Source organism: Mchenga conophoros, linkage group LG17 (assembly GCF_057382185.1).
Source record: "Mchenga conophoros isolate Kocher_MC1m ecotype Shallow Benthic linkage group LG17, M_conophoros_male_GT1.1, whole genome shotgun sequence".
Taxonomy (NCBI): domain Eukaryota; kingdom Metazoa; phylum Chordata; class Actinopteri; order Cichliformes; family Cichlidae; genus Mchenga; species Mchenga conophoros.
In genome coordinates, this window is record NC_140542.1 from 38322820 (window position 1) to 38340026 (window position 17207).

A 17207-nucleotide genomic window follows, 5' to 3' on the forward strand; every position below is an offset into this window, starting at 1 on the left:
CAGCATTTGCACTGCACTTTGGGGATGCAGCCTCCTTCTCTTTTCTTGTCTGCAACAGCTGTTTCACTGATGGAAAACTGAGCCAGGGGAGCAATGGATTTATGGCCAAGAGCAGGCTGGATCATAAACTGTCACTGATACTACTAATGGATAAAAAAAAAAGTCAAACAGGCTTAAAATCGAAACAAAGCAGCATAAAATATACATACAAAAGCTGATTCATGTGTACATCTGTAAACAACCATCAACAGCTCGTGCTGAGAGCTTTACTGCAGTGCAACATAAAAAAGTGGCGTTAATTAGATCCCATTGCAACGTTTGTGACTGCGTTTGCATCCGGAGGGCTGGGAGATGGACCACTGCTTTTAATTAGAGTGTAATTAGCTCCAAAACAATCCTGGGATTTGTACATTCATTCACACTCTTACCCCTGAATTCATTAAAAGTTTTCTTAATCCAGCTCTGTGCCCGTGATGCTGCTGGCGTGCTCATTGAAGAGAGCGCAGAGTCATTATGAGGCAAGCATGCTGCATAACAAACTGATGAAACCTACTCTTATTGCATCAGCTTTTTCTGTTTTGACCCCAGTGAAACAAACTGGGCATCGTGTCTGCAGACAGGCGGCTAATAAAAATCATCAGTGACGTTATTACTGTCTGTTACATCAGTGAAAGCCAGGCGGTCCGCTTTTAATCCCTCTTTTTTTTTTTTGCTGTCATAAAATATTTACTACTGCTGATATCAGCATCACCAATATCTTCCCACTGGTTTCTTCATTTATATTTTGTTGTGATGATGGTAAGTGGTGGTATGTTGGGAGGCTACCTATCATCGAAGCATTAGTAGATGTTTTATTGGTCACTTGTGGGAAGAGTACATACCTGTAGACCAGAGGTGTCCAACTCCAGGCCTCGAGGGCCGGTGTCCTGCAGGTTTTAGAATAGAATAGAATAGCCTTTATTGTCATTGTACAGAGTACAACGAAATTGGAGTGCCACTCCCTTGGTGCAAGTTTCAATAATAAATATAAATGTAAAATATAAAAAGTACAAAAAAAACAATCGTAAGTACTCAAACAATAGTATGTACAATATATACAGGATAGCAGCATTAATATAATGACAGTATGAATAGCAGCATAATATAATGACAGTGATGGTATGGAATAGGTTCAATTGTTTTTGTGCTTATTTACTACGGTGATAGCTCTGGGAAAGAAGCTATCCCTGAATCTGTTTGTCCTGGTTTTATGTGACCTGTACCGTCGGCCTGACGGTAATAGTTCAAACAGTTGGTTGCTGGGGTGAGAGTGGTCCTTGATGATATTGCCAGCTCTGCTGAGGTACCGAGAGTTTGCAGTGACCTCCAGGCTGGGCAGAGAGCAGCCAGTGATCTTCTGGGCTGTGTTGATGACCCTCTGCAGTACTTTCCTGTCCGCAGCTGAGCACCCTGCATACCATGTTGTTATGCCGTACATTAGGATGCTCTCTATGGTGGCTCTGTAAAATGTCACCAGCAGCCTCTCCTCCAGGTTGTTCCTCCTGAGCACTCTCAGAAAGTGGAGACGCTGCTGGGCCTTTTTAACCACCGCTGTAGTATTTGCAGTCCAGGAGAGGTCATCAGATATCTGCACGCCCAGAAACCTCATGGAGTGTACCCTCTCCACACAGCTCCCGTGAATGTAAAGTGGGGCCGGGTCTGCTCTGCCCTTCCTGAAGTCCAAGATAAGTTCTTTAGTTTTCGTGGTGTTCAGTTGGAGGTTGTTAACTGAACACCACTCAGTCAGTCTGTTGACCTCATCTCTGTAGTCCGACTCATCCCCCCTTGAGATGAGTCCAACCACTGTGGTGTCATCCACAGTGGTTAGATCTCACCCTGGGTCAACACACCTGAATCACATGATTAGTTCATTGCCAGGCCTCTGGAGAGCTTCAGGACATGTTGAGGAGGTCATGTAGCCATTTAAATCAGCTGTGTTGGATCAAGGACACATCTTAAACATGCAGGACACCGACCCTCGAAGCCTGGAGTTGGACACCTGTGCTGTAGACTTTGGTTGTGGCATGTTGAGCGCCTTAATTCTTTGTGTGCAGATTCAGTGAGGTGCTGGAATCATTCCTCAGAGATTTTAGTCCATGTTTACATGACAGCCCACAGTTGCAGCAGATTTGTCAGCTCGGCATCTGTAATTTGAATCTACTGTTCCACCACATCTCAATGGTGCTCAATTGGATTTAGATCTGGTGACTGTGGAGGCAATCTCAGTGCAGTGAACTTACTGTCATAAGTGCCTCTCTTGGATTAATACCACCGCAGTAAGATCAGTACTTTGTTTCTATCTTCCAAGTTCAGTTTGTAGCCCACTGAACATAGTCTGAACCTTTTAGTGCTGACTTTCATGTCTATTATATTTATAGCATAAGTCCTTTAAGTCCTTTAAAGACGGGCGCATTTAGATTGCAGGTCTCAGAAAAACCCAGTTTCAAAATTATTGTGGAAAGTAAAAAAGATGTAAAAGTGATTTAGTGTTCATTCAAATGTGTTCAGAATTTATGATTCATACACACTGCTCTCCCCTAGATAAGATGCCTTTTATAGGGTAAAATTATCAGTACTGGTATCAGTATCAGAAATACTGAATTTACTTGGCATCTGATCGATATCAAAATCTGCAATGTCATAGCGCTACGTTACATTTCGGGGGCAAATGTTGCACTTTGTGTCTGTGTGTGTGTCTCTCTGTGTGTGTTGCATTATTTCACACAAGTTTAGCAATGAAATATTAGACAATTTAAGATTTTTGCAGACTGTCACCGTAACCATGGTGATTCTCTTTGTCAGTGTCCCTTTGCACATTCTCTATATGCGCTGACATCCTTTGTTATAACAAGCTTCAAGAGATCAACAAATACAGCAAACTAAATACATGGATCAGCAGGTTCATATTTTCTACATTAAATAAGCATTTCATGATTAATTTTTAAAAAATCAAAAAAAATATTTAAAGGGATATTTGAATTAAACACACGAGAAAATTTTTTTAAATATAATTTTCTTTAATTTATTTTTCCATTTCATTTTAAGAAATAATTATCCGACCAATGAGCTTACAGGACCGACTGCGGTAATGAATACGCTACACCCCTCACGTTCCCAGCATGCATTGTGGAGAGAGAGTGAGAGAAAGAGAGTGAGGGGGACTTGGCTGGGAGGCTGAGGAGGACCGCGGACCTGAGCGCAAAAGAAGAAGAGGCAGCAGCATCAGTAGAAGAAGACGAAGGGTCATCGCCCGACACTTGCTGATAACTGACAATTGCCGCTCAGGTAAATTGTGCGTGTTTGCGCTTTCTGGTTCTCAGCATCATGCCCACGTTTCTGTTCCCAGCCTTTGTCGGGGTGTTTGTGCTTCCTGCTGCGGGTTCATTCTGTTAGGAGAGAACAGCTGCTGCTTCACACAATGAAGCTTTTTTTTTTCCTGGGCATTAATCATGTTTTATTGATTATTATCGCGCCGATGGAAAAATGTGTTTTGGCTACACGAGCGCAGCGTTTTGCTGTGTCAGACTCATTTGAATTGGCAGCTCGTGTGATATGGATCTGTGCAGGGATTCCCTCAGCCGTGTCTCTGCAGCCTGCAGTCCAGTCACTCCGCTGTAAGGGAGGGGAGGTGGGGCTATCCATGTCATGACTGTGACCAGGGGGTGGCCAGTCTAGTGCTGTGTTAAGGCAGATGTCAGGCTACATTAACTCGTGTGTGTGTGTGTGTGTGGTTCCCATTCAGAGACATGAAACTGATGGAGAAGAGCCTGTTTTAGTCCTAATTGAGCTCCTACTTGTCACTAATCTGGTTTAAAGTAAAAAGCTAACTTTTAGATTTTACTTTTTTAAGGTATTTTAATTATTTTAGGTAATATCTTGATATATTAAAAATCATATATATGCTTTTAACCCAATTTAAACCTGCAGTAACTATTTCGGCAGCAGACACAAGCGCAGCACAGAAAATTGACATTTTTATTTTGACTTCTTAGCATACAAATCAGAGCTGACCATGTGTGTGTATGATGACAGTACAGAATGTCACTGGCTATATGAAAGCTTAATAAATTTAAATACATTTAAGAACATTAAAAAAAGATAAAGAGTTGCTGATTCGGAATCAAGTAAATATTGGCAATTGGTTGAAAAAGCTGATATTGGTCAGAAAAATACTTTAACATCATTTGTTTCTGGCCTTCTGGTCCAAGATTTACTCTATTTCTGTGTCTGTTAATTTAAACTAGGTGTAGTTTTTTAGCTGCTAAATGCTAGCCAGTTGCTAGCACAGGGGTGCTTGCGACCACCATCTTGATTACTAGCCTGTTGCTAAGGCTGTTTCTTTTTTTTTTCTTTTGAATACGCTTTATTGACAAAGCACAAAATACAGATATACAAATACAAAATAGCAAACACAATGTCAAGGGGTTCGTATAAAAAAAACAAAATAGACACAGTCTATTAAAGAATCACATGATATTGAACAGGGAACAAGTTTATGGTTTTGACAGCTTTTAGATTTTGAGAATGTTGTATGGTTTTAACATATTGTTTGGTTTCATTTAAAAAGCACTGAAAGGATGGTTTTGTGTTAGAAAATTTCAACTTATGTATATGAAATTTAGCCAATAATATCAATAAATTAATCAAATAAAATTCGTTTGCCCTGTGCATGGGGTACTTAAAGAAACCAAACAATATTTTCTCGTAACAAAGAGAGAACTCAGAAAAGATAAAGGAAACAACAAAAACACAAAATTCTTGCCAGAAAAGATTTGTGTATAAGCATGACCAAAATAAATGAGAAATATCTTCCTTCACTGTTGCTAAGGCTGTTGTCGCTACCTGATCCGTACCGGATGCGCAAATCTTACGTCACTCCCTCTCTTTGCCAACATCGCGGCATTCAATATATTTGAATGATGGTTAGCGCTCAGTTAGCTCCTAGCATTTCTCAACAGCTCTGCCTCCTTTTCGACTGCCCGGGACTTTAAACAATGGATAATCCGTATACAAACAAATTCCTGCTTTTCTCCTCAACAGAGAGCGTCCCCCGATTGAACAAAAACGCCGTAAAAGAATAACAATGTTGTGTCACGTGAAGATTCATCAGCTAGATTAAGTGTTTACTGACAATTGATAGTGATAGCGGACATCATCATCACTATTCTAACAATCCTCTCCACACAGACAAGCATAAACACACTCGATTATCACTAAATCAAATTTAACACACATTTGTAATGATGCTAATTCAGTTTACAATAGGGTTCATTCGCTCGGTCAGCAGGTAGCGGTATCCTCGTACACTGGGGAGTAAACTGCCATTAAACGAAACAGAAGAAGAAAACATCTGCACATGCGCAGTACGGATCGGGTAGACCCGATTTGTACGTGTCACTACCCGATGCGTACCGGAAACCCGATCGGTACCCCGCATGCGCGAAAGGTGTCTACTTCCGGTCAAAGCGTTTTACGATAGTTACGGGTCAGAGTATCTGTTAAGATGTTAAGAATAATAAGTACCTCTTAAAATGTTTCTGATAATGACTCCCAGGACTCCCCGATCCTTGCTGCGCATGTGCAAAGTCGGACCGTACAAATCGGGCCTACCCGATCCGTACTGCGTATGTGCAGGGGTTTTCTTCTTCTTCTGTTCGTTTAATGGCAGTTTACTCCCCAGTGTACGAGGATACCGCCACCTGCTGACCGAGCGAATGAACCCTGTTGTAAACTGAATTTGCGTCATTACAAATGTGTGTTAAATTTGATTTAGTGATAGTCGAGTGTGTTTATGCTTGTCTGTGTGGAGAGGATTGATTGGAATAGTGATGATCATGTCCGCTATCACTGTCAATTGTCAGTAAACACTTCATCTGGCTGCTGAATCTTCACGTGACATATTATAAAGTCTGTATTATTAAGTCTGTAATTAGGCGCCATTCTTCTTAATTTACGGCGCTGTTGTTCAATCGGGGAACGCTCTCTGTTGAGGAGAAAAGCAAAAATTTGTTGCGGATACGGATTATCCATTGTTTAAATGTCCCGGTAGTCGAAAAGGAGGCAGAGCTGTTGAGAAATGCTAGGAGCTAACTGGGCGCTAACCGTATCATTCAAATATATTGAATGTCGCAATGTTTGCAAAGAGAGGAAGTGACATAAGATTTGCGCATGCGGGGTACCGATCGGGTTTCCGGTATAGATCGGGTAGCGACAGTACGGTCCGACTTTGCACATGCGCAGCAAGGATCGGGGAGTCCTGATCCTTAACTATCTTTTTATTTTTCGTTTTTGTCTTTATTATATTGAAATGGTTCATTAATGCAAAAACTTTAAGAGGTACTTATTATTCTTAACATCTTAACAGATACTCTGACCCGTAACTATCGTAAAATGCTTCGACTGGAAGTAGACACCTTTCGCACATGCGGGGTACCGATTGGGTTTCCGGTATGGATCGGGTAGTGACAGCTGTATCCACACTGGAAGCGATTTGCTGGATGCTAAAGCTTTGACAGCTGGTCACTAGTGGACATTTCATGTTTTGTTTGTCTAGGTAGCTTTCAGATCCTTCTGTCCACCAATCAGAGTTTAGTAAAGATGTTTTGATTTAGATGAATGATGACTGTGCTGTTGTTTTTTTTTTTTGTTGCCAGGTTACAGATCAGATTATACCACACCCAGTGTTTTTTCTTATTTACCCAGAGAGCTTAATTGTTGTGGAGCAAGAAAAAAAAAGCACTTAAAGAGTAAATAAAAATTTTTTTCCTGGTCTTTAAATGTTGCAAACAAACATGCATATTTATTGTAATGCACTTCTGTGCTGCACAATGGATGCAGTGTTACAACGTAGTTATTAATATTTATTACCAATGACGCCACACTACAAAATAAACGCAATGAAATAGTAATGAGGTCATCAGGAGGCAGATGCAAGCCTTCTGTCCATCAGCAGTTATCTGCTTCCCTACCAGCAGATGCTCCTCAGCATGAAAGGCCGACTGCAGCTGCTAATGATTCACGTTTTCTGGCTAAAAGATGAATCGCAAGATAAGAATGACCTTTTTGTCCTTAATCAGCCGGCGTTACTGGACGAATGTCAAAGTTAATGCAGAAAATAGAGCAGTTTGAGAAATGACTGGGAGAAACAAGCTGTAGTAATGTGGAGGCTTGTTCTGAATGAATCAATATGCCACTGATGCTGCGATTATGGAAATGATTCACTGACAACCTGTTGGTCATAGCTCAGATATGAAGGGAATGGGTGGTGTATTGGATTACGTCGTGCTGGAGCGCTATACCAAACGCTGGAAGCCAGAATTGTGTTTACACTTGTATTTTTTTCCCTTTAACTGAAAGATGTTGTTTGAGACTGACTGAGTGATTGATGGATTGATGAACCTCTAATCTCTGCAGTGATTCAGTACATTTAGTCGGCCTCCTGCCTTTTTGTGTGGACGTGCACTAATGCGGTGTCTGCAGTGACGGCTTGGCTCGGTCACTACCGCGGTGACTTGGCGGTGACTCCTCGCCTCACCGGCTCCTCGCTGCTGCTGCTGCTGCAGACACTTATAGTGAATTGAGACTGTTGTGTCACTTGAACCATCGAGTTTCGCAGTTTGACGATGACTTTCCTGCTCCTCCTAGGTGTGCTCTAAGTGCAAAATTAGTGAGATTTTCAGTTTAGGTCCAACGCTTCGTGGTTTTTGAAATGGATTTTGTATTCCTAATCGGAATTATGTCCCCATTATCCAAATTGCGTCTTGGCACAATGTCTTGCTTGGAAGTAAGTTGGTAGAAAGGAGAGGCAGTGCACTGAAAGCATTTCGCAGCATGTTAGCATTTTGGTGCATTGAAATCAACACCCTAGAGGCTAATAGTGTCTTCACAAGCTGCCATTTTGCAAGTTTTGCGATGGCTGATCAACTAAGCAGCAGGCGTCCACGCACCCTCCCACAGCAACTCAACATACCATCTTTGCTGTAAACGTCTCGGCCGCCGCAGAGGCGAGAACGTACAGGGAGAGAAAGATACTGCAGATTAACAGTATGTTTTATAATGTTGTGCAGTATTTTTGGACTTGTGATATGTTGGGAGGTTCTTATGGATCCAAGTCTGGAAATATATGTGGCAAAACCTTTTGCTTGGTGTGGCCCAAATGCAAAGGATTCAGTTTTCTGCAAAGTTAATCAAATTTAAAGGTTTTGGTTTTAACAGTCGGATTGAAATCGTTTTGAGCCAGTGCTGTATAAAGATGGATATATGTATGTATGCATAAATAACAGTTTAGCTGATAGCAAATGCCACTGCTCATATTTTCATATTTAGGATTTAGAACACTTTCTGCTCTGAGCACATTCTGTATTGAGTATGAACACTATATGTATTTATTACCATTAATTAATCTACTTTTTTATGTAGCAATTTCAGTAATGGACTCCTTATGAGGTCACGTAATACAGCCCAATAAAGTCATGCCATCATAATCTAACCAGTTTAATATTGTGCATTAAACATATCAGACTGAGACAGAAGTAATTTATTTATTGCAGAGCTTTATGTTGATGTTGTTATTGTATGATAATGACTTGGGAGAGATGTTTTGTTTTTTTCCAGCTCCATAGCCTCCTAGTGCACTCCTAGTAGCAACATGAAAAAGGTGGCGGAGTGCTAGGCACACAAAGATGAGTCATGCAAACATCCCTGTTTCCTGAAAGGTTGGCGTGTCAGTTAGATGGACTTCTGCCCTGCTTGTAGCTGTACATAAGCGTGGGTTACTAAGTGACTGAGAAGACAGTGCAGATTATGTGATGATGCTGTTGTTTTGTTATAGTCTGAACTCTGTTATTTGCAAAGTACAGCGTGCATATGGAACATCGAACGGTTAGTAGCATTTACAGCTAAGCAAACGTATGAAACGTGAGCAGTGACGATCAGTGAAGATGAAAATGTATTTTTAGTTTCCCAAACGTTGCTGAAAGGCAGTAACAGTCTGACTGTGTTAGCTTGTGGAGCCATATAATAGGAAATACTGCTAGCTTTGCACTGGGTTAAAACAGCACTGCAATCTATAGGAAAGGCCAGAGTCGTCTCTGTTTTCTGAGGCGGCTGAGGTCCTTCAACATCGGACAATGCTCAGGATTTTCTATGAGTCTGTTGTGGCCAGTGCCATGTTCTATGTTGTTGCATGCTGGGGCAGCAGGTTGAGGGTCGCAGATGGCAGCAGCCTCAATAAACTGATCCGCAAGACCAGTAATGTTGTGGGGATGGAGCTGGACTCCTTTGGGGTGGTGTTGGAGAGACGGATGTTGTCCAAGATAAGGACAATGCTGGATAATACCTCCCACCCACTCCATGACATGCTGGCTAGTAGGGCTGCCACGATTAGTCGACTAGTCACGATTACGTCGACTATCAAAATCGTCGACGACTGATTTAATAGTCGGCGCGTCGTTTGAAGCTTTGTAAGATCACAAAAGACGCAGGAATAAGTAGCAGGATTTAAGAGTGTAATAACGGACTGAAACAGAAGATGGCAGCACTGCATGTACAAGGATGCCAGCTGCCGTTAAACCCCGAAGAAGAAGAAACTGTGTCCCAGAATCCATAGCGCAGCCCAGCGCAGTTTCCAACAATGGAGGCAGCTAGTTAGTTTTAATGTTACTCTTATTATTCTTTCTGGGTCACAAAATAAACGTTTAACATATTTTCAGGCGAGAATGTAGCTGTGTAAACCTCAAATATCTGCTCAGTTTATCAGGACACCACATATTTTCAAAAGCACTCCGACGTTTTCGGAGACGTCTGTTACCCACTAGCTTGATAGCTAGCCGGGGGCTAGGCTCACTAGAGCCGTGAGAACACCGGACTCCCGGCAAATCGTTTTCAAACCCACCGCAGTCTTTCGCTACTCAGGTTAAACATGATATATGAGTCACTTAGATAACTTAAAATGTTATTGTTTGGCTTTTTTCAGTATTTTATTTGTTCCTGAGTAAATCGGTTTGGCTGAGATTAAAGTTATAGTTTTTACACAGCTGAATAAACGTCAAGCAGACAGCTGATTATCAGAAGTGTGAGATGCTCGAGAATTTACTCCGGTGTCCTGTTATATTTTAGATAGCAAGGAGTTTATTAAACTTCACCGAAACAATCTGCAAATTTCATTAAAATTTAATAAACTATCATCTTGTCTTTATTTTTAGTTAGCACAGACCTTAAACACTTAAAGCTGTAAGCTAATGATAGTTATATAAGAGCAGATGCTGCTGGTGCAATAAGCTGTAGTTTTATGTCCAATGGATGATGATCTGATTAGTTGACTAATCGCAAAAATAATCGGTGACTAGTTGACTATCAAAATAATCGTTTGTGGCAGCCCTACTGGCTAGTCACAGGAGCATGTTCAGTGAGAGACTGAGATTACCAAAAAGCACCACTGAACGACACAGGAAATCATTCCTGCCTGTGGCCATCTCCCTGTACACCTCCTCCATCTAACACACTGTAAACACTGCAGTAGTTACAGCCTTTTTGCACACGCTCTACAGCAGCGGTCCCCAACGTTTTTTGTGCCACAGTCCGGTTTAATGTCAGACAGTATTTTCAATACAATATTTTCACAGACTAGCCCTTAAGGTGATAAATACAACAAAATAAAATGATATGACCAAGACAGAAATTGTGGTATTTTTCTAAATATAATAATAAACGCAAATTCACTGTGTAATTATGTAACTTTTATTAGCAGCATCTGAAATGCGGCATCAACATTGAGAGTAACTCCTCTCTGCCCCTTAATGCTCTCTGGTCGCTATGGTAATGCGCAAATATTTCTTCCAAAATAAGACACACAACTACAACACAGGAAAAGACCCAGGGAAACCGAATTAACCATAAAAACCTCGAAAACCATAAATTTCACACCTGAGCCTCAACTCTCGCAGCCCGGTACCAAACGACTCATGGACCGGTACCGGTCCATGGCCCGGGGGTTGGGGACCGCTGCTTTACAGTAAAATAGCAAATGACAAAGTTCACAGGTCAGAGTTAAGTGTCAATCATATATATTTCACCTCTGTAATATTCTTGATATTTATAATTGTGTGATTTGTATATATTAGTGCTATTTGTAAACTTTGTAACATTTTGTATTATTAATTAGTTTAGTCTGTTACTGTTGCTGTCTTGGAGCAACTGTAACCAACATAATTTCCCTAGGGATTATTAAAGTAGTCAGATTCTAATGATTGTGAGGCCATATTTAGCAGGAGGCAGCCATTGCTTCTGAATAAGCTAGCTAAGCTAGCAAGGCCCCAAAAGCCTTCAAAAGTGAGTCAAACCCCAGAAAGACAAAGAAAAACGTGTCATACTTCTTTTTTTACAAGCAATGAGATTCGCACCTTGTATCTAACTTTGGTACAATATAAATAAAAAGGAACTGAATAGACCCCAAAGGTGGACTGACTGACAGATGACTAGATCAGCTGCTACTAGCTTACAGCTAGCGCAGACACAGAAAAGTATCAAAAGATTACAATAAAAGATGTCCGTGACATGTCCATTATATATGAAAAATAAAATTACAGACAGGCTGTTTTGGTTTTTCCAAAGCAGAAATAACAAAGTCAAAAATCTAAATTGGGTTAAATGTTAATAGGAGAAGTTAGGTAATCTAATACAGTGTAAAGAAGTATTATAGTTAAATTAAAAAAAACCAAACAGATGTGGTAACGAAGCCTGGGACTTGACTTTGGAAAAACAAAAACATATGTATTTAATTTGCTTTTTTGCTTGAGATGGGTGAGAGCATTGGTCTGAAGCAACAAAACAGCAGTGATCTAATTAGATTTTGAGGCTTGAGACAGGATGGCTCTACAGAAGAGGTCAGGGTAATTTGAAAGGATCTGATAAACCTTAGTGGGCCCGGCATGTTTCATGGCTGTCTGCCTTGTAGATTAAGATGCTCGCTGTTGAGAAGTTTGACCGATTTGTTTCCAAAAACAGTAGAGGAAACAACAACACATGTGTACAGGCAGACAGAGAGATTGACTGACTGATGATGATCGATGAATATTAATATGATCTATGGTAACCATGACAACAGGGCCTGCCACCAAGGAATTTTTACTGTATGGCCCCAGGATAGTAACATCATGAGCATCAACGCGGCACCGATTCCCGCACGGTTATTAATAATCCCCCAGAATGCCTCGGGGCAGGTTCCAGCCAGCTCGTTCTCCCAGCGTTTTGTCTCTCTGCTCTCTTTAATTTCAGACTCGAGTCCAAGCAGCTATGCTTTGCTCTCTCTCGTTACAACCCCCAGCCACTCACCTCAGACTGTCATGAATAATTAAAACCTTGTTCGACTGCTCGTGGTGACACGCTGCACACTGGGGAGATGAGCACTGATCCCTGTAAGCTCGTTCCAGTTTAGCAGACAATATCTGTCCGTGTGTTCATGTTTGGCTTTGGGGTGTGAGGGGCGCTGTACGCTCCCGTAAGAGCCTTAAGAAGGAAGTTAAGAGCAGTTAGGGTCTTAGATAACACACAGTTTAGGTTTCCACACTTTGTCATTTAGGAGAGGCAGGCACTTGAAAACCTTAGCGGGGAGCAAGTAGTCTTTATGGCACGGTGTGAATATATGGCACGTGCTCTTAACTTCCTGTAGGCCTGTGGAGTGGTCAAAGAAGACGACGTGGCACTGCTGCATGTCTTCCACCACTCAGTCAACACTTCTATCAGGCTTTGGTGTGTAAATTCACAGAAGAGGCGTTCAGATTATGTGCTAGATGTAACAGATTCACAGACTGGATGTGAAGGAGGAAAGAACAGGAAGGAAGGCTGCTGGGTCTGCCGCACTCTCTCCTCGTCAATTTCGAGATTTTTAAATATAGAAAAACGCACGCTGTACATCAGCGGGGGTCCAGAGTATGGTGTGGCATTATCGTCCTCCTTCCCCTTCATTAGCAGCTAAGCCTGTGATTATTGCTGAGCTGATTTTTGCTGCTATCGTCTATTTCAACTGAGGATTATTCAAGCTTTTGAATGTTTGGATATTTCAGTATAAACTCAGGCTTTGCCGCAGTAACCAGCGATTGTCCCTGTTTCTGCTACTTCCTGCTAGAGTCCCATGAGCAGTGTTGCCACCTGTTCAGGGGTAACAGTGTGCGGGTATACTGCTGAGAGAACGATGAGGAAAAAGCTTTAAGGCTTTTAAAACTTGAGGCACAGAGGAAACTTTGCTGAGGGGGTGGTTGAAAAAGTAGAAATGTGCCACAAATGTAAAGATAGTAATTTTCGTCTTTTCAATGAGATCAAGTCGTCACAAAGAGGACAGAGCTGCCAGTCAGTAAATCTATGCCTGTAATTGCTACAGTTTGCTGTTCTCTTTATTCTGTCGATTTTCTAGCTCCTGTTTTTCCTGTTTCTTTTTACTGTAATGTCTTATTTGCATTGTATAAACTTTGCAGTGGTTGACATATTAGCATAATTCCATGGGAGGATGCTCATCACTCGGTGGTAGGATACACTGTTAAGCTTAACTGCTGCAAAGCTTATTACAGCTCCTGTTTTGCTGTTCCTACTGACAACTGGGATCCTAATCCAGAATAAACTCCTGGGCAACAACCCCTAAATTCAAGTAATAAAGTCTTAGTCTCATAATATTCAGTATTTTTATGACTGTCATAAAGAAAGCACACTGTTGACCATGATTCCATCCTAGATATAACATCATGCTGCTGTATATTGATGGAGAGTAAATGTGTATCAGTCTCAAGCCGCAGACTTTGATGCTGAAAACAAAGCCAGTGTGCATGCGCCACTTCCCCACTTTCTTCCTTTTAAAAGGAAGTTTTTCACTCCCACTGTCAAAGCCTAAAGTTCTGCACGATTAAGGGTGTAGTTGTTGAGGGTACTATCAGCTAGGCATCATAAGGTGGAAATCCTGAACTGATTAGCAGAATGCTAATGTTTTATTCAGGACAAGTCCTTCCAGTGGCTCCAAATTCAATCAGTTGTTATATTAAATGCTATTTATGGCCTTTGACTTGAATATTTCCAGCCTCACACAAGAAGTCATTGAGCTAGTGTGTTGGTGCTTGTGTGTATTTCTGTCTTTTTAGTTATACTACTATCCTTCCCCAAACCCTGTGCTTTAGTTATCTATGTTGCTAGAGAGACTTTTATATGTTAGCAATGCATAGCATATATTTGTGTCTCTACAATTCACATTGCTAGCCAAGGTAGCTAGCATTAGGTACCTTGGCTAGCGATGCTTTAAATCTAGAAATGTTAGAAATGTCCCATTACTTACTTCTTCACCCTCTCGTCCTAATGCAATCAAAAATATTTCAAAATACCAAGATGGCATCAGGTAAAAAAAGAAAAAACACATTCAAGGCTTTAAAAATGTCCATATTTTATAAAAACCCATTTCCCAAAAAGTTGAAGGCGTCGTAAAATGTAATCGAAAACCGAAAGCATTGATTTTGCAAATGTCATGAAGCCATATTTTATTCATAACAGAACACAGAAAATATATAAAATGTTTAAACTGAGAAAATATACCATTAACTCATGTTATTTTGATGTCAGCAACACATCTTCAAAAAGTCTGTAAACTTCTGGGAACTGAGGAGGTCTTAAGTTTTGGTTCATGATACTCTAAATGATTTCAGTTGGTTATCAGTGTGGACTGCAGACAGGCTAGTTCAGTTAGCATCGTCTTGGTGAAATATACAAGGCCTTCTCTGAGAAAGCTGTCAACTGGCCGCTCCCATCCAGCCGAGAATCCGGGTCGATCATCACACAGACCAAACAAAACACAGGGCTTAAATACACAGAGGGAGCAATCAGGGAATGGGAGACAGGAGGGAAACACAGCTGGGACAAATCAGGGCTAACGAGACAAGGGAAGCAAAATCAGATACATTAATATGAGACGCAGACTTTCAAAGTAAAACAGGAAACATAACACAGAGACACGGACAAGAGGATACAGCCAACAGGGGAGACAGCAACTCTGGAGCACAGACAGAAACCAGAAGACTAAAACTCTAACATAAACACACAGAGAACCTAAACTTAGAACAGTCCTGTAACGCATTAGACAAAGAAAGCTAGAATATAATCAAATAAACAAAATGAAAGAAGCAAACACACAAAACACTGGGTCGAGGCCCAGGCACCCTAACACCTGTAGATGATGAGCTATTCAAAGTCTTCTCAGTTTTATGTTGAGGAACGTTCTGAAATTGTTCCACAATTTGTAGATGAAGGGTTTTTTTTGCAAATTGATAAACCTCAGCTCGTCTTTATTTCTGGGAAAACTTCCCTGTTGCCATTTAACCAAATTAGTTGCAAAGCATTCTTCTCAGTTTAAACACTTGATATGTTTTCTATGTTCTACTGTGAATGAAAGATTGATAGATTTATGATTTTGTTTTTATTTATATTTTATTCAGTATTCCAGTATTTTGTAGGAAATGGGGTTCCTTCAGTACCATATGTTTAAAAACTGCTTTACAGTGAGACACTTTTTAAATGTCTATGGAAAAAAAAAATCAATATTTTTACACTAACAATCTTTCAGTTTTGTGTAATATGAAAAAAGTCAAATATATTTTACAGCTTCACACACTTTTGTGGAGAACTTCTGAAACTTTTATAGCTAATTTTAGTTTTCGACCTTCATTGTCACTGTTCTCACTCTCAGCAGCTTCTCTAGCAGGGAGCCATGATAACATCACTGTATGCCATTTGCCCAGCAGCAAACAGCAATAAGGTGAAAGTTAGTCACTAGCGGGGGAGCATAATTAGCAGATTAAGGGCCCGATCTTTTTCTCGGGACCTAGTGAAGACTGAATTAGAGCTAAGTGGATGGTGAATGCTGTAGTTTAATTTGCTGGATGGCCAGATGATGCAATGAACGTTTTGAGTTAAGAGTGCAACTCTTACCTTAGGATGAAAACGATCAGGTCGTTGTGGACACTATGCTGTATTTAGATTTTGTAATAATTCATGTAACCTGACTGATATTAATAGGGCCTTACTCGTCACTGAGCTCAGTGTTCTGTCAGGAGAGATCCAGTGGCGCTTTATCACACTGCTAACAGCTGTAACTGTGCTGCTGCTAAGCAGAATAGTACGGTTCAGCTTCTGTGCAGCTCAGGTCTCACTTCAGTTTCTTGCCTCGCAATATCAGGCAACAGCTGCAAGTTTCACAGAAAGCTTCCTCTTGGCGATAACCTGACTACAGTAACTTGTCAAGATGTAACATTTGCTCCACATCCTTCTCTTATGTCTGCAGGCTTGTCAGGTTCTCCTCCTCTGCAAAAACACAGCCACAAACACTGGGCGCATCCGCCTGAGACAAGACGCCACAATAAGAAATGCACTTTTATCTAATCTAAGCTCCATTTATAGTGGGAGCAGCCTAGTTTTAATCAGGTTTAGGGGTTTCTTTTCCTCTCCGCTTGCGTGCGTGCTTCACTGCAGTTTGATGGCTAATCTGCCTGAATGTCTCTCCTCTGCCTCGCTGGGTTCCATGTGTTATATAACTGTTTTTTTCCAACTGACTCGTCTGCTTTACAAAGAAATGAGCTATGAATCTCCTCCAACTTTGCATCATCACGGCTGCGTCGCTGAATTATTTGCCAGCGGTTTCTGTCCCACCCGGCATGGGTAACTCGATCTTATGCAAATCGGGTTTAACAGATTCGTAGCTGTTATAAGAAAAAAGAAAATCACAGTGGAACAACTTTGAAGTGTCACAGTAATAACAGCTCTAGTTTTTCATCCTCATCGATGTGACACTGCTTTCCATCCGTGGTTCATTTTGCCTGAGGTCTGACGCTGATTAGTGTGAACATGGAAAAGTAGAAAAGCATCATATTGTTAAATATTGGATCAGATTCATCTGTGCCCTCAGCATCTAATCCTGATGCTTACATGCCATATACTGTAGTCTGCTCAGTGAACTAACTCAAACTCTCCATAGATACTGCTGATAATCTTTTACTCACTTTAGGCTGTGTTAAACAATTCATAGCCTGACAGCTTTTTCAGTGTCTTATCATCTGGATTACTGTAAACACACTACTGATATATTATCATCAGAACTAATCTCGAGAAAGCATTTCCTGTTTTTTTTGTTTTGTTTTTTAATC

General features: G+C 40.9%; 1 protein-coding gene across 1 annotated transcript in view; it reads left to right on the forward strand.

Moving 5' to 3' along the window:
- Positions 1 to 3171: 3171 nt before the first annotated feature.
- The window catches only part of syn3 (synapsin III), a 131534-nt gene continuing 117498 nt past the window's right edge, over positions 3172 to 17207 (forward strand). Inside the window, exon 1 of the mRNA XM_085251704.1 lies at positions 3172 to 3324. The gene's annotated coding sequence lies outside the window, so the exon portion shown is untranslated. The remainder of the gene's footprint in view (positions 3325 to 17207) is intronic.